The 10,188-nt window shown below is 56.3% G+C and overlaps 1 protein-coding gene across 1 annotated transcript in view; it reads left to right on the top strand.

Annotated features, from left to right (window-relative positions):
• The first annotated feature begins 7,100 nt into the window (after positions 1–7,100).
• LOC140402870 (myocyte-specific enhancer factor 2D homolog) overlaps positions 7,101–10,188 on the top strand; it is a 268,130-nt gene continuing 265,042 nt past the window's right edge. The window contains exon 1 of the mRNA XM_072490495.1: positions 7,101–7,342. The gene's annotated coding sequence lies outside the window, so the exon portion shown is untranslated. The remainder of the gene's footprint in view (positions 7,343–10,188) is intronic.

Below are 10,188 nucleotides of genomic sequence, written 5' to 3'. Positions count from 1 at the left end.
CTCTCTTTGCTATCTTCAATGTACGATATCTCAGGCAATGTTGTGTTTTGTTAGAATGATAGGGCCCAGAAAGAGGCCATTAGCCCCAGCGACCTGCAATGAAATGAAAATCGCTTATTGTCACAAGTAGGCTTCAAATGAATGCCCATTCATTGAGGCTCCTGATTGAGCTGCCCTATCAGTTCCCTATCCACCCTGCTCTTTTCCCATATCCTTGAAAATCTTCCCCGTCAAATATTTACCCAATAATTGGATAAGTTGATTGACCTCCAACCACCACAACCATCTTCCTTTGTACTGGGTCTGACTCCGACCAGCGGGGAGTTTTCCCCCTGATTCCCACTGGCTCCAGTTTCGCCCGGGCTCCATGATGTCACACTCGGTCAAATGCTGCCTTGATCATAGATCATTGAATTGACAGTGCAGAAGGAGGCCATTCGGCCCATCGAGTCTGCACCGGCCCTTGGAAAGAGCACCCTACCCAAGGTCCACAGCTCCACCCTATCCCCATAACCCCACCCAACACTCTGGGCAATTTAGCACGGCCAATCCACCTAACCCGCACATCTTTGGGACTGTGGGAGGAAACCGGAGCACCCGGAGGAAACCCACGCACACACGGGGAGGGTGTGCAGACTCCGCACAGACAGTGACCCAAGCCGGGAATCGAACCTGGGACCCTGGAGCTGTGAAGCAATTGTGCTGTCCACAGTGCAGTCACTCTCACCTCACCTCTGGCATTCAGCTCTTTTGTCCGTGTTTGAACCAAGGCTGTAACGAGGTCAGGAGCTGAGTGACCCTGGGTGGAACCCAAACTGAGCGTCCGTGAGCAGGTTATTGCTGAGTAAGTGCCGCTTGATCGCGCCGTCGATGACCCCTTCCATCACGTTGCTGATGATGGAGAGTAGACTGATAGGGGGGTAATTGGCTGGGTTGGATTTGTCCTGTTGCGTATGGGACACACCTGGGCAATTTACCCCATTGCCGGGTCGATGCCAGTGTTGTAGCTGTACTGGAACAGCTTGGCTAGGGGTGCGGCAAGTTCTGGAGCACAAGTCTTCAGTACCATTGCCGGGATAGTGTCAGGACCCAGAGCCTTGAGTAAAATAAGGGCCCATGGTATTCGAGGCAAGGTACTAACATGGATTGACGATTGGCTGTCAGGCAGAAGGCAGAGAGTTGGGATAAAAGGTTCTTTTTCGGAATGGCAACCGGTGACGAGTGGTGTCCCGCAGGGTTCAGTGTTGGGGCCACAGCTGTTCTCTTTATATATTAACGATCTAGATGACGGGACTGGGGGCATTCTGGCTAAGTTTGCTGATGATACAAAGATAGGTGGAGGGGCAGGTAGTATGGAGGAGGTGGGGAGGCTGCAGAAAGATTTAGACAGTTAAGGAGATTGGTCCAAGAAATGGCTGATGAAATTCAACGTGGGCAAGTGCGAAGTCTTGCACTTTGGAAAAAAGAATAGAGGCATGGACTATTTTCTTAAACGGTGACAAAATTCATAATGCTGAAGTGCAAAGGGACTTGGGAGTCCTAGTCCAGGATTCTCTAAAGGTAAACTTGCAGGTTGAGTCTGTAATTAAGAAAGCAAATGCAATGTTGTCATATATCTCAGGAGGCTTGGAATATAAAAGCAGGATGTACTTCTGAAGCTTTATAAAGCATTAGTTAGGCCCCATTTAGAATACTGTGAGCAATTTTGGGCCCCACACCTCAGGAAGGACATACTGGCACTGGAGCGGGTCCAGCGGAGATTCACACGGATGATCCCAGGAATGGTAGGCCTAACATACGATGAACGTCTGAGGATCCTGGGATTATATTCATTGGAGTTTAGGAGGTTGAGGGGAGATCTAATAGAAACTTACAAGATAATGAATGGCTTAGATAGGGTGGACGTGGGGAAGTTGTTTCCATTAGCAGGGGAGACTAGGACCCGGGGGCACAGCCTTCGAATAAAAGGGAGTCACTTTAGAATAGAGATGAGGAGAAATTTCTTCAGCCAGAGTGGTGGGTCTGTGGAATTCATTGCCACAGAGGGCGGTGGAGGCCGGGACATTGAGTGTCTTTAAGACAGAAGTTGATAAATTCTTGATTTCTCGAGGAATTAAGGGCTTGGAGAGAGCGCGGGTAAATGGAGTTGAAATCAGCCATGATTGAATGGTGGAGTGGACTCGATGGGCCGAATGGCCTTACTTCCGCTCCTATGTCTTATGGTCTTCGCGGTATCCAGTGTCTTCAGCCGTTTCTTGATGTCACGCGGGGTGAATCGTGTTGGCTGAAGACGGACATCTGCGACGCTGGGGACCTCCGGAGGAGACCGAGACGGATCATCCACTCGGCACGTCCGGCTGAAGATTGTTGCGAATGCCTCCGCCTCGTCTCTCGCCCAGATGTGCTGGGCTCCTCCACCATTGAGGACGGGGATATTTTGAGGAGCCTCCCCCTCCAGTGAGTTGTTTAATTGTCCGCCACCATTCACGGCTGGGTGTGCCCCCCCCCCCCCCCCTCCCCCCCCCCCCCCCCCCCCCCCCCCGACTGTTAATTTTCTCCGGACGAACCCTACCATTGACCCTCTTCGGGCCAACTTGATTTTCTCAAGACTGAGGAAGCCAGCCGCGTCGCTGGCCCGAACCTCTGATTTCGGGGGCTTCGTGTTCCCTCCACGCTAACAGTATCCGTCTCCGGGCGACCAAGGAGGCAAAGGCCAAGACGTCGGCCTCTCTCTCGCCCCCCCCTGGACTCCCGGGTCCTCCGACACCCCGGAAATCGCCACCTCTGGACTCCGTGCCACCCTTGTTTTTGACACCGTGGGCATGACATCTGCAAACCCCTCCCAGAATCCCCCTAAGCTTCGCACATGACCAAAACATGGGGACATGGTTCGCTGGCCCTCCCGCACACCTGTCTTCTATCCCAGAAACCCTGCTCATCCGGGCCGCTGTCACGTGTGCCCGGTGAGCGACCTTAAATTGTATCAGGCTGAGCCTGGCGCATGAGGAGGACGTGTTGACCCTGCTTAACGCATCCGCCCAGAGACCTGCCTCTATCTCTCCCCCTAACTCCTCCTCCCGTTTACCTTTCAGCTCCTCTGTCTGCGTTTCCTCTGACTCTATGAGTTCTTTATAGATATCTGAGACCTTCCCCTCTCCCACCCCTGCTCTAGAAATTACCCCTATCTTGTACCCCCCGTGGCGGTAGGAGTGGGAAGGTTGGAACCTGCCTTCGCAAGAAGTCCCAAATCTGCAGATAGAACCTACATAGAAGATACCTAAACCCATTCCCTCCCGTCAACTGAAAGCTCTCCTCTAACTCCCTCATCGGTGCTCACTTGACCGATACTGTCAGGGACAGATGCATCTGCGTTACGTAGATTGGTGAGGATTCAGTCAAGTAGATTTTTCCCTCTTGTTGGTTCCCTTCACCACCTGCTGCAGGTTCAATAGGCCAGACCAGGGTAACAATAGCAGATTTCCATCCTTAAATGGACACCAGTGAACCAGGTGGGGTTTTATGACAATTGGAAATGGCTTAATAGTCGTCAATATTAATAATAATAATCGCTTATTGCCACAAGTAGGCTTCAATGAAGTTACTGTGAAAAGCCCCTCGTCGCCACATTCCGGCGCCTGTTCGGGGAGGCCGGTACGAGAATTGAACCGTGCTGCTGGCCTTGTTCCGCATTGCAAGCCCCCATAGGGCTGGATTCTAAGAATAGGATTCTCTGTCCAGATTTGCACTGATTTTTTTCAAAATGTCACCAGGTTCAGTGAGAGGGAAGAACTGAGGGAGATCAACATTAGTCGAGAAATGGTGCTGGGAAAACTGATGGGATTGAAGGCGGATAAATCCCCAGGGGCCTGAGAATCTGCATCCCAGGGTGCTTAAGGAGGTGGGTCTGGAAATAGTGGATGCATTGGTGGTCATCTTCTGGGATTCTATAGACTCTGGAACTGTCCCTGCAGATTGGAGGGTAGCTCACGTCACTCCGATATTCAAAAAGGGAGGTAGAGAGAAAGCAGGGAATTATAGACCAGTAAGCCTAACATCGGTAGTGGGGAAAGTGCTTGAATCCGTTATCAAGGACGTTATAGCGGAACATTTAGAAAGCAGTGGCAGGATCAGTCAGAGTCAGCATGGATTTATGAAGGGAAAATCATGCTTGACAAATCTGTTGGAATTCTTTGAAGAGGTAACCATTACAGTCGACAAGGGGGAGCCAGTCAATGTGGTATATTTGGGCTTTCAGAAGGCGTTTGACAAAGTCCCGCATAAGAGGTTATTGCGCAAGATTAAAGCGCATGGGATTGGGGGAAGCGTATTGAGGTGGAGAGAAAACTGGTTGGCAGAGAGGAAACAAAGAGTAGGGATTAATGGTTCCTTTTCAAATTGGCAGGCAGTAACCAGTGGTGTACCACAGGGATCGGTGCTGGGACCCCAGCTAGTCACAATACATATTAATGATTTGGATGGGGGAACAAAATGTAACATCTCAAAGTTTGCAGATGATACCAAGCTGGGTGGGAGGATGAACTGTGACGAGGATGCAGGGATCCTACAGCAAGATCCGGACAGGTTGGGCGAGTGGGCAAACCAATGGCAGATGCAGTATAATTTGGATAAGTGTGAGGTTATTCACTTTGGGAGCAAAAACAGGAAGGCAGATTACTCCCTGAATGGTTGTAAATTGGGAGAGGGGAGTGTGCAGCGGGACCTGGGTGTCCTTGTGCACCAGTCGCTGAAGGTAAGCTGCAGGTACAGCAGGCGGTAAAGAAGGCTAATGGTATGTTGGCCTTCATAGCGAGAGGTTTCGAGTCCAGGAGCAGGGATGTCTTGCTGCAATTGTACAGGGCCTTGGTGAGGCCACACCTGGAGTATTGTGGGCAGTTTTGGTCTCCTTCTCTGAGGAAGGATGTTCTTGCTCTCGAGGGAGAGCAGCGAAGGTTTACCAGACTGATTCCAGGGATGGTGGGACTGACGTACGAGGAGAGATTGACTCGGTTGGGATTGTTCTCGCTGGAGTTCATGGAGGAGGATCTAATAGAGACTTATAAAATTCTAACAGGACTGGACAGGGTAGATGCAGGGAAGACGTTACCAATGATGGGTGTGTCCAGAACCAGGGGTCACAGTCTGAGGATTCAGGGTAAACCATTTCGGACAGAGACGAGGAGACATTTCTTCACCCAGAGAGCGGTGAGCCTGTGGAATTCATTACCACAGGAAGTAGTTGATGCTAAAACATTGAATCTATTTGCGAGGCGGCTGGATATCGCACTCGGGGAGAATGGGATCGAAGGCTATGGGGAGAAAGCAGGATTAGGCTATTGAGTTGGATGGTCAGCCATGATGGTGATGAATGGCGGAGCAGGCTCGAAGGGCCAAAAGGCCTCCTCCTGCTCCTATCTTCTATGTATCTATGTATTTGACAAGGTGGGATTCGAATCCAGGCCCACAGGAGATTACCCCGGGTCTCGGGATTACTAGTCCAATAACAATATCACTATGCCACCACCTACCCGGGTCAGTACTGAGGGAGCGCCGCACTGTGGGAGGGTCAGTACTGAGGGAGTGCCGCACTGTCAGAGGGTCAGTACTGAGGGAGCTCCGCACTGTCAGAGGGTCAGTACTGAGGGAGCTCCGCACTGTGGGAGGGTCAGTACTGAGGGAGTGCCGCACTGTTGGAGGGTCAGTACTGAGGGAGCGCCGCACTGTGGGAGGGTCAGTACTGAGGGAGTGCCGCACTGTCAGAGGGTCAGTACTGAGGGAGCGCTGCACTGTGGGAGGGTCAGTACTGAAGGAGCGCCGCACTGTGGGAGGGTCAGTACTGAAGGAGCGCCGCGCTGTGGGAGGGTCAGTACTGAGGGAGCACCGCACTGTCAGAGGGTCAGTACTGAGGGAGCCGCACTCTCAAAGGGTCAGTACTGAAGGAGCGCCGCACTGTGGGAGGGTCAGTACTGAGGGAGCACCGCACTGTCAGAGGGTCAGTACTGAGGGAGCGCCGCATTGTGGGAGGGTCAGTACTGAGGGAGTGCCGCACTGTCAGAGGATCAGTACTGAGGGAGCGCCGCACTGTGGGAGGGTCAGTACTGAGGGAGTGCCGCACTGTGGGAGGGTCAGTACTGAGGGAGCGCTGCACTGTGGGAGGGTCAGCACTGAGGGAGCGCCGCACTGTGGGAGGGTCAGTACTGAGGGAGTGCCGCATTGTCAGAGGGTCAGTACTGAGGGAGCGCCGCACTGTCAGAGGGTCAGTACTGAGGGAGCGCCGCACTGTGGGAGGGTCAGCACTGAGGGAGTGCCGCATTGTCAGAGGGTCAGTACTGAGGGAGCGCCGCACTGTCAGAGGGTCAGTACTGAGGGAGCGCCGCACTGTCAGAGGGTCAGTACTGAGGGAGCGCCGCCCTGTCAGAGGGTCAGTACTGAGTGAGCTCCACACTGTGGGAGGGTCAGTACTGAGGGAGCGCCGCACTGTGGTAGGGTCAGTACTGAGGGAGTGCCGCACTGTCAGAGGGTCAGTACTGAGGGAGCGCCGCACTGTCAGAGGGTCAGTACTGATGGAGCGCCGCACTGTCAGAGGGTCAGTACTGAGGGAGTGCCGCACTGTCAGAGGGTCAGTACTGAGGGAGCGCCGCACTGTCAGAGGGTCAGTACTGAGGGAGTGCCGCACTGTCGGAGGGGTCAGTACTGAGGGAACGCCGATCGATTGACTGTTCAGAGTTGGAGGGATGGGAAGGCAGGGGGAGGATAAACGAGAGCGGGAGAAGGCGTCAGTGATGCAGAAGGTTAACGGAGCAGTCGATGAAGATGACTGAGGGCCTACGGACTGCGAAGACGGGGGGGGGGGGCTGCCTGGGCCAGGGAGCAGCTTCCAGAGCTGACGGCCGCAGAGGAAGAGGCCGGGATTGGGATGGGAGCTGTGACGAGGGCCTCGGTGCAGACGCAGCGACCATTCGGAGCGGAACACAGCGTGGCTGGCCGAACAGCTGCCGGAACGGTCGGAGACTGCTCACTTCCTGTTCCCACAGCTGTCGCCGGCAGCGAGGGGGGCTGGTGCTGTGGGGAGGGGGGCCGGAGGAGGGGGAGGGAGGAGGATTTGGCAGGCTGACATCAAACTGGTCAGAGGGGCTCCGTCATATGTTGTGACAGATCACAACAGTTGTTCCACGCCGTGTGGCTGCCTGGCAGAGAGGGGGTCTTTGTCCTTCACGCAGGCTTGATAGCTGTGGGGAAGGCAGCAACGCACAGAGCTTCAGTCCTGAGCATACTGAGAGGCAGCACTGACTGTGAATGTTCCTTCAAGCCGAGATTGGACCTGGCAGAGTGAGGTGTGTTTTGGGTGAGTGATTGACTGCGATATACCCAACGACGTACACCAGCCGACTCTCTCCGTCTCTCTCTCTCTCCGTCTCTCTCTCTCTCTCCATCTCTCTCTCTCTCTCCGTCTCTCTCTCCGTCTCTCTCTCTCTCTCCGTCTCTCTCTCTCTCCGTCTCTCTCTCTCTCTCCGTCTCTACTCTCTCTCCGGCTCCCTCCTCTCTCTCTCACCTCAGCGTCAGAGCTGCTTTCCAAATCCCGATCCACAGGCTCAAGGACTAAACCCACCCGCGAGTTCCCGGTGCCAGTACTGAGGGAGCGCCGCACTGTCGGAGGGTCAGTACTGAGGGAGCGCCGCACTGTCAGAGGGTCAGTACTGAGGGAGTGCCGTACTGTGGGAGGGTCAGTACTGAGGGAGTGCCGCACTGTGGGAGGGTCAGTACTGAGGGAGTGCCGCACTGTCAGAGGGTCAGTACTGAGGGAGCGCCGCACTGTCAGAGGGTCAGTACTGAGGGAGTGCAGCACTGTCAGAGGGTCAGTACTGAGGGAGTGCCGCACTGTCAGAGGGTCAGTACTGAGGGAGCGCCGCACTGTGGGAGGGTCAGTACTGAGGGAGTGCGGCACTGTCAGAGGGTCAGTACTGAGGGAGCGCCGCACTGTCGGAGGGTCAGTGCTGAGGGAGCGCCGCACTGTAGGAGGGTCAGTACTGAGGGAGCCCTGCACTGTCAGAGGGTCAGTACTGAGGGAGTGCCGCACTGTCAGAGGGTCAGTACTGAGGGAGCGCCGCACTGTCGGAGGGTCAGTATTGAGGGAGCGCCGCACTGTCGGAGGGTCAGTGCTGAGGGAGCGCCGCACTGTCGGATGGTCAGTGCTGAGGGAGCGCCGCACTGTCAGAGGGTCAGTACTGAGGGAGCGCCGCACTGTCAGAGGGTCAGTACTGAGGGAGTGCCGCACTGTCGGAGGGTCAGTGCTGAGGGAGCGCCGCACTGTGGGAGGGTCAGTACTGAGGGAGCCCTGCACTGTCAGAGGGTCAGTACTGAGGGAGCGCCGCACTGTCAGAGGGTCTGTACTGAGGGAGCGCCGCACTGTCAGACGGTCAGTACTGAGGGAGCGCCGCACTGTGAGAGGGTCAGTACTGAGGGAGCGCCGCACTGTGAGAGGGTCAGTACTGAGGGAGCGCTGCACTGTCAGACGGTCAGTACTGAGGGAGCGCCGCACTGTGAGAGGGTCAGTACTGAGGGAGCGCTGCACTGTCAGAGGGTCAGTACTGAGGGAGTGCCGCACTGCCGGAGGGTCAGTACTGAGGGAGCGCCGCACTGTGAGAGGGTCAGTACTGAGGGAGCGCCGCACTGTGAGAGGGTCAGTACTGAGGGAGCGCTGCACTGTCAGACGGTCAGTACTGAGGGAGCGCCGCACTGTGAGAGGGTCAGTACTGAGGGAGCGCCGCACTGTCAGAGGGTCAGTACTGAGGGAGTGCAGCACTGTCAGAGGGTCAGTACTGAGGGAGTGCCGCACTGTCAGAGGGTCAGTACTGAGGGAGCGCCGCACTGTGGGAGGGTCAGTACTGAGGGAGTGCGGCACTGTCAGAGGGTCAGTACTGAGGGAGCGCCGCACTGTCGGAGGGTCAGTGCTGAGGGAGCGCCGCACTGTAGGAGGGTCAGTACTGAGGGAGCCCTGCACTGTCAGAGGGTCAGTACTGAGGGAGTGCCGCACTGTCAGAGGGTCAGTACTGAGGGAGCGCCGCACTGTCGGAGGGTCAGTACTGAGGGAGCGCCGCACTGTCGGAGGGTCAATGCTGAGGGAGCGCCGCACTGTCGGATGGTCAGTGCTGAGGGAGCGCCGCACTGTCAGAGGGTCAGTACTGAGGGAGCGCCGCACTGTCAGAGGGTCAGTACTGAGGGAGTGCCGCACTGTCGGAGGGTCAGTGCTGAGGGAGCGCCGCACTGTGGGAGGGTCAGTACTGAGGGAGCCCTGCACTGTCAGAGGGTCAGTACTGAGGGAGCGCCGCACTGTCAGACGGTCAGTACTGAGGGAGCGCCGCACTGTGAGAGGGTCAGTACTGAGGGAGCGCCGCACTGTGAGAGGGTCAGTACTGAGGGAGCGCTGCACTGTCAGACGGTCAGTACTGAGGGAGCGCCGCACTGTGAGAGGGTCAGTACTGAGGGAGCGCTGCACTGTCAGAGGGTCAGTACTGAGGGAGTGCCGCACTGCCGGAGGGTCAGTACTGAGGGAGCGCCGCACTGTCGGAGGGTCAGTACTGAGGGAGCGCCGCACTGTCAGCGGGTCAGTGCTGAGGGAGCGCCGCACTGTGGGAGGGTCAGTACTGAGGGAGTGCCGCACTGTCGGAGGGTCAGTACTGAGGGAGCGCCACACTGTCAGAGGGTCAGTACTGAGGGAGTGCCTCACTGTGGGAGGGTCAGTACTGAGGGAGTGCCGCACTGTCGGAGGGTCAGTACTGAGGGAGAGCCGCACTGTGGGAGGGTCAGTACTGAGGGAGGGGCAGTACTGAGGGAGGGTCAGTACTGAGGGAGCGCCGCACTCTGGGAGGGTCAGTACTGAGGGAGCGCCGCACTGTCGGAGGGTCAGTACTGAGGGAGCGCCGCACTGACAGTGCTGAGGGAGTGCCGCACTGTCACAGGTCAGTACTGAGGGAGCGCCGCACTGTCAGAGGGTCAGTACTGAGGGAGCGCCGCACTGTCAGAGGGTCTGTACTGAGGGAGCGCCGTACTGTGAGAGGGTCAGTACTGAGGGAGCGCTGCACTGTCAGACGGTCAGTACTGAGGGAGCGCCGCACTGTGAGAGGGTCAGTACTGAGGGAGCGCTGCACTGTCAGAGGGTCAGTACTGAGGGAGTGCCGCACTGCCGGAGGG

This window comes from Scyliorhinus torazame, chromosome 26 (genome assembly GCF_047496885.1).
Source record: "Scyliorhinus torazame isolate Kashiwa2021f chromosome 26, sScyTor2.1, whole genome shotgun sequence".
NCBI classification, from domain to species: domain Eukaryota; kingdom Metazoa; phylum Chordata; class Chondrichthyes; order Carcharhiniformes; family Scyliorhinidae; genus Scyliorhinus; species Scyliorhinus torazame.
This window is presented reverse-complemented; position numbering and strand designations above follow the sequence as displayed.